We start from the raw sequence: 16,728 nt of genomic DNA, 5'->3' as shown, positions 1-16,728 counted from the left end.
CTCCTCGGAACCGCCGCGTCGCCCCCGGGCTGCCCGGGCAGGTAGCGGGGCGGGGCAGTGCCGGGAGAGCCGCCCCCGGCCGGCCCGGCCGCTGGGCACCGCTCCGCATCCCTCCCTCCCTCCCTTCCTTGCTTCTTTTCGCTTCGCATCGCGGGGAGGCGGCGGTGAGGGGCGGGCGGGGAGGAGTGCCGGGGAAGGCAGAGGCGGCGCGGCTCCGCTCGGCTCGGCTCGGCAAAGAAAGACCCCCAGAGAAAGTGGAAGTGCGCCTCGCGCCGCCGCTGCCCGGCACCGGCACAGGGGCGGCCCCTCAGCCTGGCCTCGTCCCCCCGAGGTGAGTGCCGCCCTGGGCAGGGAAGGACGAGGGCGGCGGGGGCCCGGCAGGCGCGCACCGCGGCGGGGGATGATGCCCCGCAGGTCTCCCGTGCCGGGAGCGGGCTGATGAGGAGGCGCCTTTTGCGGACGGGCTTGGTTGGTGCTCTCTTGTGAGTATTAGGAGAGCGAGGAGGGTGGTGGTGTGTGTGCTATTTCATCTGTTCCGGGTTCCTTTTTGTCCGTGTGTCCGTGCCCGGCCCCGGTGGTCTCCGCCAGGGGCGGCAGGACCCGCCCGCGCTGCCGGCGGGGAGCGAGCCGGGGGAGCCCGGGGGTCAGCGCGGTGCTCATTGTGTGCTGGGGGCAGAAAACTCGCCCAGGCTCCCTCAGATGGGCACTTGGCTTTAACCAGCCCCTTTGTGGACGCGCCGCTGCCCTTTCCGAGCCCCTGGTTGGGGCGGAGAGGCTGTCGCGGTCCTGCCACCCCGCTGGTGGAAATCTGTGCTGACAGGCAGCTGGATGGAGATTTTCTGATAAACATTCTCTCTCATCGGTAGTGTCAGTCGGTTAAATCCCAATCTTTTGTGGCAGTGTGCCTCCCCAATGGGTGACAGAAGGACTTCAGAGCAATGTCAGCGCCGGGCTGGTTTCCAGCGCCAGCTCGCCTCAGGTGGCTCCTCAGCCCCTGTCCCCAGCGCCGCCGTGCCGGGCTGGATCCCTTCCTGCTCCCGGCTTTCGCCATGGGAAACTTGCGGGTACGAGGTTGGATACCGGCAGCCCTGGCTTTACCCCAGGGCTGGGGTTGCTGGCAGTGGGATCCTGATCTGGAGGATCGCTCTGGGGAAAAATGACTTTTCCTTCCCTCTGGCAAGATAGAGAACAGCGTGTCAGGATAATCCCGTATGCTTCAGGAGGAGAGGTATGATGCAATTTAGATGCTTACACAGTCAGTTTAGGAACTTTGTCTCCTGCTGTGGGTTGTTCCTGGGCAGAATTTCAGGCAGACCGTGTTTTCTCTCGACTCCTGCTCCCACAACTTTATAAGAGACTATTCTCCTGTTGAGCTTTTTATTCTCCTATGTATTCCACTTACAGTCCTGTTATCCCTTTATCAGTACGTTATACCAAAAATGAGGGGGCAGTGCTGAAATAGTAGCCCTTTTAGGTGGTGTTTTGCTTCGGGAATGATTTTGTGAGTGTAAAAACATTCTAGATTCCATTGTCAGCATCTGAGATGTGCCTGATTATTTAAAGAAAAAACAAGAAAAAAGGGTATTATGTAAGAAGTACATGTATATATGTGTGTGTTTACAGTTGACTCAAAGTGATGGGACAAGTTCTCTTGAGTGGGCTATTGTTCTGTAACAGCAGGGGTGCCATTAAAAGTACCAGTAAAGACTGGGATTAGGGTGATTGGTGGAGCAGAGCTCTGAACCATTGCAGTAATTTTGTGTTGTAGCAGCATTCAGAAATCCCAGCTGCAAATCACATTACACAAAGAGAAAGCCAGTCCTCGGCCTCAAAGGATGACACAGGTACAGCAAGCAATTTGTAAGAGGAAGGAACAGAGAGGAAGCCAATTGTCTAATTTTACATAGGTTAGGCCAGAGCTCAGTTTCCAGAGAACAACTGGCTTTATATATTTTGTGTCTGTTATAATACGTTTTCATTATGAATTGAATCTTTCCTGATTATGGAATAATTTTCTAAGTACTAGCAATAATGTTTATAGTATGCAGAACCTGTATTTAATGTGTAACAAGAATAAACATCAAAATATTTTGAAGTGGGAGATCTAAGTAATTCCAGCTGGAAGTGTACAGAGTTATTTAAATATGTCTACACAGGGTATCATATATTCTGTAATTGTACAGTAGGAATTAAATGGAGCTTGATTTGCTTGGAATTTGTAGTGCTGGTTGAGGCAACTGACCATCATGGTTTATTTCACTGCTTTGAAAGAGCTCTTGCATTTTATGTTGTCATTATGTTACTTTTAAGTAGTACTGTTATTTCAAACCAGCATAATGAGATGAAAAGCATTTGGCATTCACCCCTGTAAAATAAGATCTTAGTGCTAAATTCAGATCCCTGCTTGAAGGTATCTATAAAATACTGTGCTTATGCAAGATGTCATATCAAGAAAAATGGACATCCAGGTTAAAGCTGCCTTAAAATATTTTTGTCGTGAAACAGCAGACCAACAACATTTTTACTCTTTTGGAAGGGAATGATTTCTTACCTTAGACAATGGAGCTCTGACAAAGTGAACATAAGGTAAATGGCCATTATAAATGGGATACTTCCCTGAGCTTAATTACAGATTTGAACATCAGCCTCTTCTGTTTCACCTGATTTTCCTAACCAACAAGTTACTTCAGGCTGATTTCCTTAAATATGGAGTTTCAATATACATCTACACAGAAAAGGGTTTTTTTGTTCAATTGTGAGATGCAGCAGAAAAAATATTCTTCCAATCTGAATACTGCTTTTATTCAGATTTTCATGAACATGATTTCTTTGTCCAGTTTTATAAAAAAGTGACAAAATAGAGATTTTGTCATCTGACTTGATCTCAACAAAACATAACAAAAAACTAAACAATACCAACAATGAAAAAACTCAACCTCAATAAAGCAGCATGGTCCACTTTGTAGTGTCTGTCAGTTACATCTCAGTCCTCTGTGTTGACTTGTTAATGTCTTTCTGGTCATAGTCTAGCAAACCTCACTTGCACATTTATTTTGTGGTTTTGCCACCTCACCTTCTTTCTGCTACTGACTATTATTAAACTAATTGTAGCTAGTGAATATAGAAAAATGTTGTAATCCTGCACAAAGTTAGCAATAGCTGGGCATGCAGCTGCTGGTACCTGGGTATATTGTGTTGTCACATGTTGGCAACAACAGCATCTACTGGAGATACTTCCCATTTTTTGGGACAAACTTGCTGGTTTACAACTCTGCCAAGTTCATGTGAATTACAGTTTTTCTGGAAAAGATGACAAATATTTTTTGTCTCAATAAGATGAAAAAACATCCTGGCAGGCATCTAACTCTAACCTTTGCACTTAGATGTGTTATCTTCCCTAAGGTGTGTGTTTCATGTGGTGCCCAGCATAGCTGTTAATACATTTAGCTTTTTTGAGACATTTCACAACAATCAAATAAACATTAATATTTGTGTATATATGGAAGTACTCACACAGCCTTTTGGTGGAGCAATTATTAACAAATCATGTTCTGATTCATGGCTATAAGTGTGTATATTCCTGGCATGTCTTATCACACATGCAGAAGAGGAGGGTTGGATAATGGATTTTAGCTTTTGTTCATTCTAAATGTTTCACTATAAAATATCAGTTTCGAATTCCTGGAGGTATTAATGCAAACATTATATCAGTTTGGTCAGGGAAAGATTTTTCTCTTCCTTAAAATATTTGGGATCATAAAAGCAAAGTGTGTAACCTGAAGTGTTGGAGCTGGCTTCAGGTCTTGATGGTGTCAATATGAAGACTCAGCTACTGAGTAATACACCTGAAATCTGTGATCATTACATTTTCCCCCACAATTACGTACTATATTTGCATTACCATTTGCAGAAAGGTTTTTGTTTCAGGAAAACTTTTTCTTTCTGAAAAAACACCCAACCTGCTTTCAGTCAGAACATCTCTATCAGCCTGAATCAATATTTTAATACAAAGGGTTGAATGTACCCACTGCAAAACAATTGAGTTTATTATAAGTTTCAATAGCTAAAAAATATTACCAAAAATATGGTTTGCTGCCTTGTGCTGTAGGAAGAGATGACTAAGCTTTTCTTCTAAGGGATATAGCAAATATATATCTTTTTAATGGGCTCGTTACTGTGGTGTTATTACATAAAAAGGGACACTTAAAGTTGGACTAAAAATTAATTAAACAGTCTTCACAATAAAGTCTCTCAGGCTTGGTAGCCATGCTAATTTTTCTGGTGCTTCTAGGCTTAAGTTCCTCTCAGCTGAGTTGCCAGGAGAAAAAGTTCTGCAGCATAAGCATAGAACAGAACCACTTCAGACAGTAAAATCCAGGTAATTGAAAGATGTGCTTGTGGTTCAGAAGACATTAGTTTTTACGATGGTCAATGTCAAACTGGGGGTGAAATGTTTCTTGCAAATAGGAATTTTGTGTTCACGTGACATGATATTCAGTGGACTTGAAATAAACTGGTGTAAACCAAATGTTCTGATACCTAAAAATCTGTGCATCTGCTTTTGAGAAAATGGATTATTTTGTTTTGAAATTAGAACAAGGTAGAAAATGTTTGGAAAGACTGCCTGCAGGATATGTGGAATGTCAGTGTAATTGTGGGGCTTGTTTTGAAGCAGTTAAGTACCTTTGGTATAAAGGGGCTGTAAAAAGCTTGTAACTGTTGCTGTTTGTATTGCACTAGTTTATTGTGGATCAATTCTCAGTTGAGATTTGTTTGTGTCAGGTGGTGTTTTATTAGGTGCAATAAAACAAAAGAATCTATCCAACTGCATTTATCTTAGAGTCTGAGAAATACCATGTAGAAGGTGGGATTGTGTTGATAGATTTACATTTTTATGGTATCAGCAGCTAAATTCCATCACGGAGGCTTAATCTGAGCAAGTGCCCAGACTTCCTGTGCCATCAGAAGAGAGAGATGAATGCCTTTGTGGTGGTAGGTATCTGTATTGCAGCCATTACTGTCTCTACTAAGCCAGTCTGCTTTGGTACAAAGTGGAGGGGCACAGGCATCCTTGCCTGTAATTGTCAAAGTCAAAGGAGCCTTCCTGAAGGGAGTACTGTGAGTACCTGATACTTCCCTGGCAGTGTCCTGGATATCAGCTAGAAAAGGAAAGTTTTTGCTGTTTGTCAGATCTAGATTGTAGATAAATATGCGGTGTGTCCTAATTAGGAGTTTTATTTAAGGAACATTCATGATTTAACACCCCAATCTAATTACTCGTAAGCTTCTTGCTAATTTTGCAATTAGTGCTGGAGCAAGACTTTTTATGGAAAATTCACCCTTAAGGATATCAGAACCACTAACTTCTAGTGTTTATAGAAAGCTTTATTTCTATGACAATGTTGTATGGACAATGTCTATAAGGAAATAGTAGTACTTTTAGATGGTGGCAAAGACAAAATGTGTCAAGTGTTTTCCAAAAAAGTTATAGTCAGGTTTTGAAACCCAAATGACTGGCTTTAGAATGGGCACCTGTAGGATCAAATTCTGCTCAGATATTACCTAGTGGAGAAGACATTCTTGAATCTTGTTATACCACAGTCATCTTTGGCCTTCAGAGGATGAAAAGGAGGCCTCGGGGTGTAGCCAGGGTTTACTGGCTGTATGCTCTTGCAGTTTATAGCCAAGGCAGCTTTTTATAAACACAGATGATAAGGTGCAACTTGGAGCAGCCATAAGGCTGCTCTGAAATGTAGCGTGGCCTTACAAGGATAAAGATGTTTTTGGTAGCTTGTCTCCAGGTAATCCATGTAGTGTTTCAGTTGGGCAGAGAACCTGGTGGAGAATATCCTGGCCCATCAAGCAGGTGTCCATAACAGTTTTCTCCTCAGAGAGAGTCTCTCAAGTGTTGTCTCAGTTTTGATGAGCAAACTTGTTCTTCCCAGAGATTGATAAATTTGACTAATTCTTAATACTGGAAAGCAGTTCATGTTTTGCAGAATTAAGACTTAATAATCTTCTCTCTTTAAATGCTAGGTTTTTAATGTTTTGGAGCATGGGGAGCTTTGTATCCACATTGGAATAACATAATATAAATAAGGTCTGGAGAGAGATCTGCTTATTAGTTAAATAGATGTAACTGGAAAAAAAACCAGACAAGCTCTCAGGCTCAGAGTATCTTATTCCCTGACTGAACTGATGAAGCAATTAAGCCTAAAAGCTTGACACTTGTTTTTATTGTGCCACAGTTGTAGCAGGCTTTTAAACTAATCTTTTGCTTATTTGTCTTTGCAAAAGAAAATGGTTGATCCATAGGCAGATCTGCTGTGTGCCTGGTAGTGTGGACGTGTGCGTTTAATGCAAAACAGCCAGAGCCGCTTCAGCATGCGAGATCGTGCCCTGGGCTCACCATTCTTCAGTCCTGTCACATCTCTTCCTTTCCCAGCAGGACATGCTCGTCTACATCCCAGTGTGCCAACACAGCCATATAAAGGAAAGGATATAAAAACACTGCAAGCTACTCTGCTCTGCTTCTGCTTCCTACCACAGATACTGTTTTTGATGTCAAGTGGCCCGGTACTTCCTTAAGCCCTTTCACTATTCCTCACTGAGTGTGTTTTAGCGTCAAATAATTTGGCTCTCACTTTAGTCCCAGGTTCAAGTCTCCTGATTGTTCACACCACATATATGCTAATGAATTCAGTATCCCTACCAGCGCTGGAGAAGTAGTTCCTTGTGGAGAGGGACAGGGGGGTAAATAAGACATTGCTGGCTGGCTAATTTGCTTCAGGGTCTGCTCTGGACCAATGATACAGGCACAGACCCTGCCAAGCTTGGCTTCCTCTGCCTGGGACATTTCTCTAGCACTCTCACAGGAGGTCTTCTGCCTTTAACGAACCCCTCCTTCCTGATAGAAATGGCTTGGAACCACTCCTGAATATCAGATGTAGCTGGGCTTTAATGTGAGCACTATCAGTAAAGAGACTCTAAGTGGATGGTGACAGCCATCAGTAATTTTACCCCAAATCTGTATCAACGGAGATTTTGGTATCTAATTATCTTTTCTATGTCTCCAGACATATACTTTCTTCCCCCTGTGAAAGGAAATGTGTGCACAAACAGCACACAAGATCTGCAGGGCAGTGCAATAAACAGCTGGTGCCTTGAGACCAAAATTGTTTATCAGGGTGAGGAATCCCATCCCAGTGAGTTAAGGCTGGCTCATGGTGACTTTCATCCACAGGGTAAAACTTTTGTGTGTTTCATCTTTTGGTGTAACTACTAATCAGGCTTTCTGATTTTATGTGTGCATTAATACTCAGCTCCTGCAGCTATTTCCTTCCAGAATCCTAAGGGATTTTTTTTGTTTGTTTCCTCCAAAAAAAATTTTTTTTTTTGGTGCAGTACTGGTAGCTTTTGTATTGGTGATGTTCTCCATGTCCCACCATCATATTTCTTCAACTTCTAGTCAGACAGAGAATGTCTGAAGTTGATGTTACATTTCCCTTAAAAAGCTTTAATAAAAGGCCCTGGATTAGGGGAGCTGTGCAGTTGTTGCAGAAAGAGGAATCCTGGGCACGCAAAGGCAGAGCCCACAGCAGCTGGGCAGCGTCCTGCTGGCTGTGGCATTCACTGCTGCTGCTGAAGCTCTCCATGGGCCAGAGGGAAGTTGTGTTCCAGTACTGACCTGAGTACCTGGTCAGTAATTAATCTGGTTCCCAACAGTGCAAGAAGGCAGAGTGAGATGGTCTGACCATGTTCTTTATATACTTTTCCAAGAAAGGAAAACACTACTTTCAAACAGTCTTCTCAACGATAGTTTTAAATACAGCTACTGCAAATTGTGTCTGCTAGAAAGTTCTGTCAAAGATCCTCATTATTTGATGTGGACATTGAAATTTGGTAGCACTCCAGAACCTTTGGGCTTTGGTGGCCTTTACAGACAAACAATAAATGGCTCCCCAAAAGCTTTTAGTCTATCAGATGAGAAGAGTGAGGGGAAACTAGGTAGTGTCTACAGGGACAAATAAGATAGAGGACAAAATTTAAGTCAGAGGAGTTTCATTAGCTAAGAACGCACTCCATTTCTGTTTTATATAGTAAGCCATCATCATACTAGCTAGGTCTTATTTTAAATACTGTAATTCAAGAGAAATCCATAGGATTCCAAAAAGTCAGTTCAGTTCCAGTTAGTAGGACTGAATTTGTCAGCAATTCAAGAGCAAGTACCACAGAACATACTGTGCCTTGGAAACAGGATGAAAGGAAAATATTGGTCTATATTTTAGGGACAAAGCCAGTTATTCAGTACTTCATGTTGTCTGTAGGTGTGTCAAGCCATGCATGGCCATACCCATTTGTGTAATGCAGTGACTGCATGGCAGGTTAATTCTTCTGGTCAGGTTTGTGATGCACAATGAGGGTGATGGGCCACAGCAGTGTGCTGTAGCTGTTTGGACCAGTTGTCTGGTCTAGAAATCCAAAAAATGTGCACAGAAAGACAAGCATAGGCACTTATGTCATCTACCCTTGCCTCTTGACTCAATGCAAGCATCCTCTTCCACACTGGGAATGAGAATGTTTGAGAGGCCAGTGTGAGGTGGTGGAGTGTGGTGGCACTGGCAGGATGGCTGTGTGCATTCCAAAAGGTTTCAATCAGTGCTGATTAAAGAAGCTGGCACTTGGGAATGCCTAAGGATGGGCCCTTCCATGCTTAAATGTTAGCTCATCTTCTCAGAAAGGACAGCAGTGTTGTGGCTGCTATTGCAGTATATTTGCTGAGCTCACAGTTGTGGAGGAAACATATCCTCTTCTTTTTTAGGTCCTGCTAGTGGGCTGGGTGTGCATATGTGAATTCCTTCTCATTTTAAGCACACACAGTTCTCACAGGGAGCCTGCTGCTGGGAAGGACACATCTATTTTACAAAAGTTACAGTTTTGAATATAAAGCATGCAATTGGACCCAAAGCCAGAAAATATTTGTGTAGTTTTGCTACACAATCAGCTACTTGGTGACTCCTGCATCTTTCCAGTATTGTTTCTACATTTTTGTCTTTCATTGCTGGTAAGACATTGGCAAGTCATGGGTACCATTGAAAGAATAAATACATTATTTAGTCTCCTTTTATTGATGATGTCTACTTTCACAAGAATTTGCAGCCACAGAGAAAAGGCATTCAGGGTATTTTAAGGGGGAGTGGATCAAGTGTGATGCAGAATGCTGTTTTGCTTTGGTGTTTAAGCACAGAACACGGGTGGGAGTTCTGCTAACCTGGAAACCAGTGAGACTGAATAACTTGCAATACTTTATGTATAACTATAATAATATAACAGACTTTGAATTACTCTCTCAAAATCTTTCATTTTTTCTTGCTAATTTTAAAAAAAGCTACAGATTTGCAGATCATTTCATATTGGCACTTATTACATTTTAGCCAACATTTGACAGCTGAAAACTACAAACCATTTCCAGCTCCCAGCTGGTGCTGCCACTGGCCATCGTTGACCTTTCCTTTTCTCTTCCACAGACATAATGGTTCACAAGTGAGATAACAAGATAGATTAAAGGAAAACAGGAAAAAGAGACCTTTAACACTCTCATCCCTTTCCACCTGTTTTTTATTTTGTGACTCCATTGGCTATTTTGTGTAAATTTGGAAAGCCATGAGTTGTGGTCCTTCTCTTTCAAATGGCATTTAAATTCCTTTTCAATACTGTTCTTTTAAAACACTACAATGAATAATGAAAATGAAGACGTGAATGAAGGTTAAAGTGCCTGTCAATAAATAAAAAATACATGATTATTACTGAGATAAATGGTTTAAATTATTTCCTGTTAAATGTTATTTCTAGTATAATTTTTACTATTATCACAGTAGTTAGCCTGGGATTAAGGACTTCCATAGACTTGTATGCTGCCTTTCTTCTTCCCCCTAAATAGTGTAGCTTCTTCCTGCAGGGACTTGATGACAAATCATCTAAAGTTAATTTGTTAGTATCCTAAACAGTGCTGAGCAGAATATAGCAGTTCTCATTAGCTCTCTTATTGCCTAAGTGTCAGCACAAAACTCTTGAGGACCTGTTTGTAACATGAGTATGTCTTGATTTGTTTAATACACGTTTTTATCCAATCATGGAGATGGCATTTAGCTGTGCTGTGACTTCTGAATCCTTTGTGAGTTAGTCTTAAGTGACCAAAATCAATTGAAAAGACTTGGTGTGATTGATGGACATACAATTTTGTTTGCAGAGTGACTAGGTTTTAAAATAGTTGAAGGTTTACTTAAACATCAGGCTACAGAGTTATTTACTTTTAAGGGAAGAATTTCTGATAGCTGTGTACTATCAGCACATGCCTTCTTGTGAAGTGTACTTCTTTTTGTATTTGTGAGGCTATTATGATGTGATGCTGTCATAGCAATGCAAAATATTTAATGTGATCCAAGATTAATATTGTAGCTTTCTCTGATGCTCCTTTGGTTGCTGATTTCCTCTGGATTTTATTTCAAAAGTGTTCTCATGCTGACAACTGATACTGAGATCTTACTTGTGTGGATTGGTCATTCTGGAGGATACTGAAAAATGCTTTGATGTGTGTATGTATGTAATCAAGGGCATTGAAATTTGCTAGATATTGCTCATGATTCTCAAGGAATCAGGAATTAGGCACACTAATATCCTGGAAAAAGGAGCATAATCCAAGGAATGAGAATCCCTGAAAAGGACTGACAGTCTTTGTTCAGAATACTACTCTATCTTTTTATTGTCCCTACAAAGAGGAATTAGATTATTTTGCTTAAATTTTAAGGAGTTAAAAAAATCAATTTAAGAGTTGAAAAAATTGGAGTAATATCCCAGGGTTATCTGGGAAATGTTTGCTCATGCAAAGGTCAAGGATTGCTTTCAATATTTTATCAAGGTAGCACTGGTAGTTTCACTGTGAATGGTGGGTGTCCTGGGAAGGTGAGAGGACTGTGTTTTGAAACATTCACTGAATTATGCTTAGTTAATGCATCAATAATTTGAAGATGTTATATTTTATGTTAAAATAAAGGCATTTATAATATCAATATGACTAATGTATTCTGGGATGCAGTTTGCCTTCTCTCAATTTTGGCATGGGAAGAGAGCAAGTGAAAAATGAGTATTGTGGCTTTTTTCTTTTTTTTTTGTTTTGTTTAAATAACAAGATAGAACATGGCACTTTGAGCCTTTGTGCTGCAGAAAATGAGAGCATAAGCAGTCTATATCTGTGACATGACAAATGGGGCCACCGAGTCTTCCATAGCATGTTAATAACACAGCTCAGTTAATGCTGGAATGCTCATACCCCATCAAAAATTGGTGTTGGATATGACTTCCTTCAGTGCTACCTGGCCTCTTTCCAGTTTGTGATTGTGGCCAGGCATTTAGATGTTCTTCATTCTCAAACAATGAGAGGCCACAAAAGCCTGAGAATAATTCTCAAATGTGGCAATATATTCCCATTTTGTGTGTATCTGTGTGTGCACATACATATGCATGTGTGGACATACAGATTTCTGATTAATATTTCCCAACAAGCTCTAAGGTGTCCTGTAATACAAATTAATTTGTACAAAATTAATTTTAAGGAGGAGGTGATTTCTGAAACTTAGTACAAGTACTTTCAGCAATCAAACTTTGTAAAGTTGATGCTTTTCTGACAGATTCAAAACTTGTGGCAGAAGGTGCTTGCTCATGAAGGCTAGAAGATAAAGTGACCACCTTGCATAAATGTTACCAGCCTGTATCCAGAGCTACCATGCTGCTTTATCTAAAAAAAAGAAATCATGTGCATGCACTTTTGCAATTTCTCATTGCTTTTCAAGCTTGTTAACTCATTAAGCAGCATTTAATGAGGATAAGCACAAAGTAATTAATTTATGCATTATGTTTATTGCTTCCCTAATGAATTTATGTATTAGAGTTCCTCAATGAATACATTAAGCTATTTCTATATTTTGTATACATTTTGTTCTCTAAATAAACAAAAACATTTCTTTGTAGTCTTTATTCCAGTCTGAAGATTGTCTGTATAATATCACCTGGTTTAAGCATGATGTGGAATTTTCTTAGCATGAGCCTTGCCAACATCAATGCTTGTGAACCTCTTTGTCCTGTTTGATGTGCTCTGTAGTGGCTTGTATCAGGGAGAAGCTGTCCCCAGTAATACTGGGAACTCAGTTTATTGTTTTTCCCAGTGAATGTAGGTGTTGTACATTCTGTTCTTTGGGAGAGTGAGGAATTGAGTAGACTGGTGTGATGTATGGAAATAACCTATTTGTCAGTAAATAAGTGCACTGGGTGTTGGTAGTGGTGGGGCTGCCAGGGATGTTGGGTATGGGGAGAGAACAGGAGCTGCCCTGTGATAAACATTGCTCCAGCTGACTCCGTGGACCCTCTGTACCTACATCTGAGCCCCTCATTTGGGCACTGGTGGGGCCTCTATGAAAATATATTTTAGAAAGGAGAATACAGAAAACAGCAGTGAGAGGAAAAAGATGTGAAAAACAACCTTGTGAGCGCCTGGGTCAGAGAAAAAAGGGGAGGAAGTGCACAGTGACAGAGCAGGTACTTCCCTGCATCCTGTGGCAGGAGTGATGGTGGAGCAGGTGTTTCCCTGCAGCCCATGGAGAACCATGCCAGAGCAGCTTGGTGTCCAGACTGCAGCCATGGAGAAACCCATTCTGGAGTGGCTAGACCTGGCCTTAAGGAACTTAAGCAGCCAGTGAGGGCCCACATGGGCCTTCAGCCTCTGAGAAGGGTCCATGTTGGAGCCATTTATGAGAACTCACGTTGGATCAGTGGAAAAGCTTTAGGAGGAAGGATTGATGCAGAGAAACTGGTTGTGATCCATGGACTAACCACAAACCACATTCCCCCATCTTCCTGCAGGGGTGGGGGAAGGAACCAGAAGAATCATAATGAAGGAGGGAAATGGAAGGTCTGGGAAGGAGGGTTAGGTTCATTTATGTCTTGTTTTTTCCTCACCATTCTACTCTAATTTGCAAATATTGAAAATAATTTTCCCTAAGTCAAGTCTCTTTTGTCCATTTTGATAATTGGCAAGTGATCTCCTTGTCTTTATCAGGATCCATGACCTTTTTCATCTTATTGTCTGCTTGTTGAGGAGGAAGGATGAGAAAGCAGCTGGGTGGGTGCCTGAAAGCTGGCCAACATCAACCTTCAGCAACAACCTCTACAATTATTTGCATATGGACTACCAAATCATAAATATGAAATCCTGTAATCTGCAACTGAACTGTCAGATTATGAATATCTAATAAATTTTATGGGTTGTGATCTAAAATATTTATGAAAATAATGGACTGAGGTATATGCAGGTTTTTTCTTTTTCTCAGTTTTGGAGACTAAGTACTGAACACATGCTATCATGCAACTCTTGGGCTCACCTTATAAACATTTAATTGTAATAATTTGTGGGTATAAGTGACATAGTTAACCAAAGGCTCTATCTGCCTTCCAGGTAACTCACCATACTTTTACATAATTCACATTTAGAGCACTGAATGTGGAAATTATGGATTAATGCGTGGGCATCTGTCTTTTTTATGATGATGTGTTTGGGCAGTAAAAGAGAATAGGCAGTTTATTAAAGTATGTTTGGGGGAGGGGTGGCAAATTTATTTGTAAAAGGACTAAAACTATTTAAAGAATATATAGCAAAACTAAATGCATTGTGCATATTATCATGTGGCAAAAATAACCATTCTAGAGCTTAAGGAGAAAAATGTTATCGATTGGCAACACAAACTAATCAAGGGCTGCTTTTGAAATTGAAACAATCCTCCAAATTGCTACCTCTGTAGGCAAAGTAGGAACTATAATCTCTGGCACTGAATGTAGTGCAGCTGAAATGCTCTTGCATCCTCATGGACATATATGTTTAATGCATCTTTTTCCCTTGAAATAATGAGTTACTACATATATAAATTGTGTGAGAGATTGGTGTGCAGCACTAAAACATTGTTCTGGAAAAAAAAGGAATGCTTTTTTCTTGCTATAGTCTGAGATTTAAGGCTGTATGTGTAATGGTTTCAAAATAAATGGGAGCCCCAGCTATGTGGTAAAGAAAAATTTTCTTTAAGCCTGTGTGTTGGAATATTGTGCAGCTAAAAATTATTTGTCTTTTAATGGACATCACACTGATCTTGATTTAGTCTATTATACTGTCTGTGAATATAGGATATTAATTGAGTTTAGATTAATTTAATCTAAAAAGCACATCACTAGTATAATTTATTCAGTGTCTTTAACCAAGAAAATTGCATTTATTTAAAGTCATTTAAAAGAAGCAGAATTCTCCCTCATTAGATAAAATCTTGCTTCTTCTCTAAGCACAAAGAAGACTGCAGTTTATTGTTTAATACTTTATTTTGTAGTAGTGTAGAAATACTGCTTTTTTAATTGCAACCACTGTAACACAACAAATGCAGTTAATTTCTGCCAAAGGACTTTATGAACTGTTTCATGAACTATTATATGATAGAAAGCAAGCAAAAGCCATTAAAATAAGATGAACTGCAGAGTTCTGTGACAAAACCTCTTAATTTGAGGGAAAAATGTCCCTTTTTTATAGGTATTAATATTCTATAATGCCCATATTATTATTCTTATTGCCAAATTTCCCCCTTTTGCTGTCTTTCTTTCATGCACACATTCCCCTGTACTGCATCATGTCTACTAAAACCAGCAGAGTTGACAAAAATGCATGTCACCAATCACAAACACCATAGACTGAACTGGCTTTCACAGCCTTTTGGCCTTGGCTTCTAGTCACACCTCTCTCTGTTTTTGACTAAATTTTGAGCTGTCGAGGTTTACATTCTTGATTTTCTTCTTCTGCTAGTGATGAGATTAATGATTTAATTCTCTGTTTGGATGCAAGGTAAATGCTATTTATTTCTGCCCAGAGAAGGGCAGCAAAGGTTGTGAAGGGTCTGGAGCGCATACCCTGTGAGGGGCAGCTGAGGAAACTGGGCATGTTAAGCCTGGAGAAAAGGGGGTTCAGGGCTGGGTGTGTCACTGCCTATAAATACCTGAAAGGAGGCTGTAGCCACATGGGATCAGCCTCTCCAGCCTCTCTCACAGGCAGCCAGTGACAGGACAAGTGGACACAGCCTCAAGCTGCACTAGGGGAGGAGTAGGTTGGACAGCCAGAGGAATTTCTTCCCAGAAAGGCTGATTAGAGATTGGAATGGGCTGCCCAAGGAGGTGGTGAAGTCACATTCCCTGGAGGAGTTTAAAGAAAGACTGAGTGTGGCACTGAGTGCTATGGTCTAGGTGAGGTGGTGATGTTGGAGTCCATGATCTCAGAGGTGTTTTCCAACCCAACTGCTTGTGTGTTTCTGTGTATCAGCTCTGCAAATCTAGAGTGAATTACACTGTTCCTGGTGTAACTCGGTTTAGCTCCAGGGTAAATCAGTGCTGTCTTACCAATTTGTAGAAGAAAAGGCAGGGTCTCAAAAATGCATTTACTGTAATACTAATGTAATAAATAATAATGTTTATTAGTAATAAATATAGTACAAATATAGTACAAATATAGTAATATTCTATATGAGGAAATCCTGTAGGAGTGCACTGAAATTGAGTAAATATTTTTTGTTATAGACTCCCAAATTTTCTGTTTGGTTTAAAAGTATAAAGAACCATTTGTAAGAAAAAGACCTTGTATCTTGTACCAAATTAAGACGGGCTCCTTGCTTCTGCCTTCTAGGTAGGTCACCATACCTTTACATAATTCACAATTAGAACAGTAAATGTAGAAATTATGGATTACTGGTTAGACTTTTTTTTTTTTGGTGATGTGTTTTGGTAGTAAAAGAGAATAGGTGACCTAATAAAATAGGTTTGGGGGAGGGGTAGCAAAATAATCTTATTACTGAAGGAGCAGAAGTTGGGTTCATAGGTAAGATATCTAATCCTTCCAAAGCTGTCATACCACAGGTATGACATACCAGGTCCTCAAAGACAGAATTTTGGTCAGACTCATTTTGTAGTTGGGAAATTTTGTCCTCAGAAGAGGAAGCAAATTAAATCTTTTAAAATACCACAGGTTTGCTGTAAAATAACTGTCTTGCTTATGTAGAAACATGCACTAGAAAAGCACCACTGATCAATTACACTCCTTAGAGGGTGTACAAAAGAACTGTGTCTATTCTTTATTTGGTCTCTGCTTTGTTTTATAAGTCTCTATTTTCTAAAATTTCATTTTGTGCATACTTAAAACAGAAAATAGCGAAGTTCTCGTTAAGGATTTGTGAGAATGAATAAATGCACTTAGTAAATGTGTATAAGATATTTCCTCTCTCTAGAACAGACCTCTTAGCAGCCATTCATCAGACTTCTATATGCATGTAAGAACCAGTCTTTGAATTAATTTATTATTCACAGTTATTAGCAATACATACTTGAAGTCTGATTAAGCATTAGCCAAAAAGACAATCTTGCACTTCCACAGTGATGACTTTATCTGCTTAATGAAGCCAGAGTTGAATCTCAGCAGGTATTTTAGCAGTATTGCTACCTCAGCATTTCAAAGTGCTAGTCATTTAATCATCCTGTGTTCAGTCTGGCAGTCCCTAAATTAATATTTTTAGATTTCAAAGGATTCTTCTGTTTGTGCATGTATATATAAAAGACATACATGTATATCTAGCAAATAAGTGTTAGTGAATTTGATTG

The 16,728-nt window shown here is 40.3% G+C and overlaps 1 protein-coding gene across 1 annotated transcript in view; it reads left to right on the top strand.

Annotated features, from left to right (window-relative positions):
* Nucleotides 1–232: 232 nt before the first annotated feature.
* Nucleotides 233–16,728, top strand: part of MYO16 (myosin XVI) — a 358,751-nt gene continuing 342,255 nt past the window's right edge. The window contains exon 1 of the mRNA XM_066545334.1: nucleotides 233–331. The gene's annotated coding sequence lies outside the window, so the exon portion shown is untranslated. The remainder of the gene's footprint in view (nucleotides 332–16,728) is intronic.

The sequence above is a fragment of the Molothrus aeneus genome, chromosome 2, assembly GCF_037042795.1.
Source record: "Molothrus aeneus isolate 106 chromosome 2, BPBGC_Maene_1.0, whole genome shotgun sequence".
Lineage (NCBI taxonomy): Eukaryota > Metazoa > Chordata > Aves > Passeriformes > Icteridae > Molothrus > Molothrus aeneus.
The sequence above is the reverse complement of the archived record's forward strand: the minus strand, read 5'-3'. Positions and strand labels throughout refer to the sequence as shown.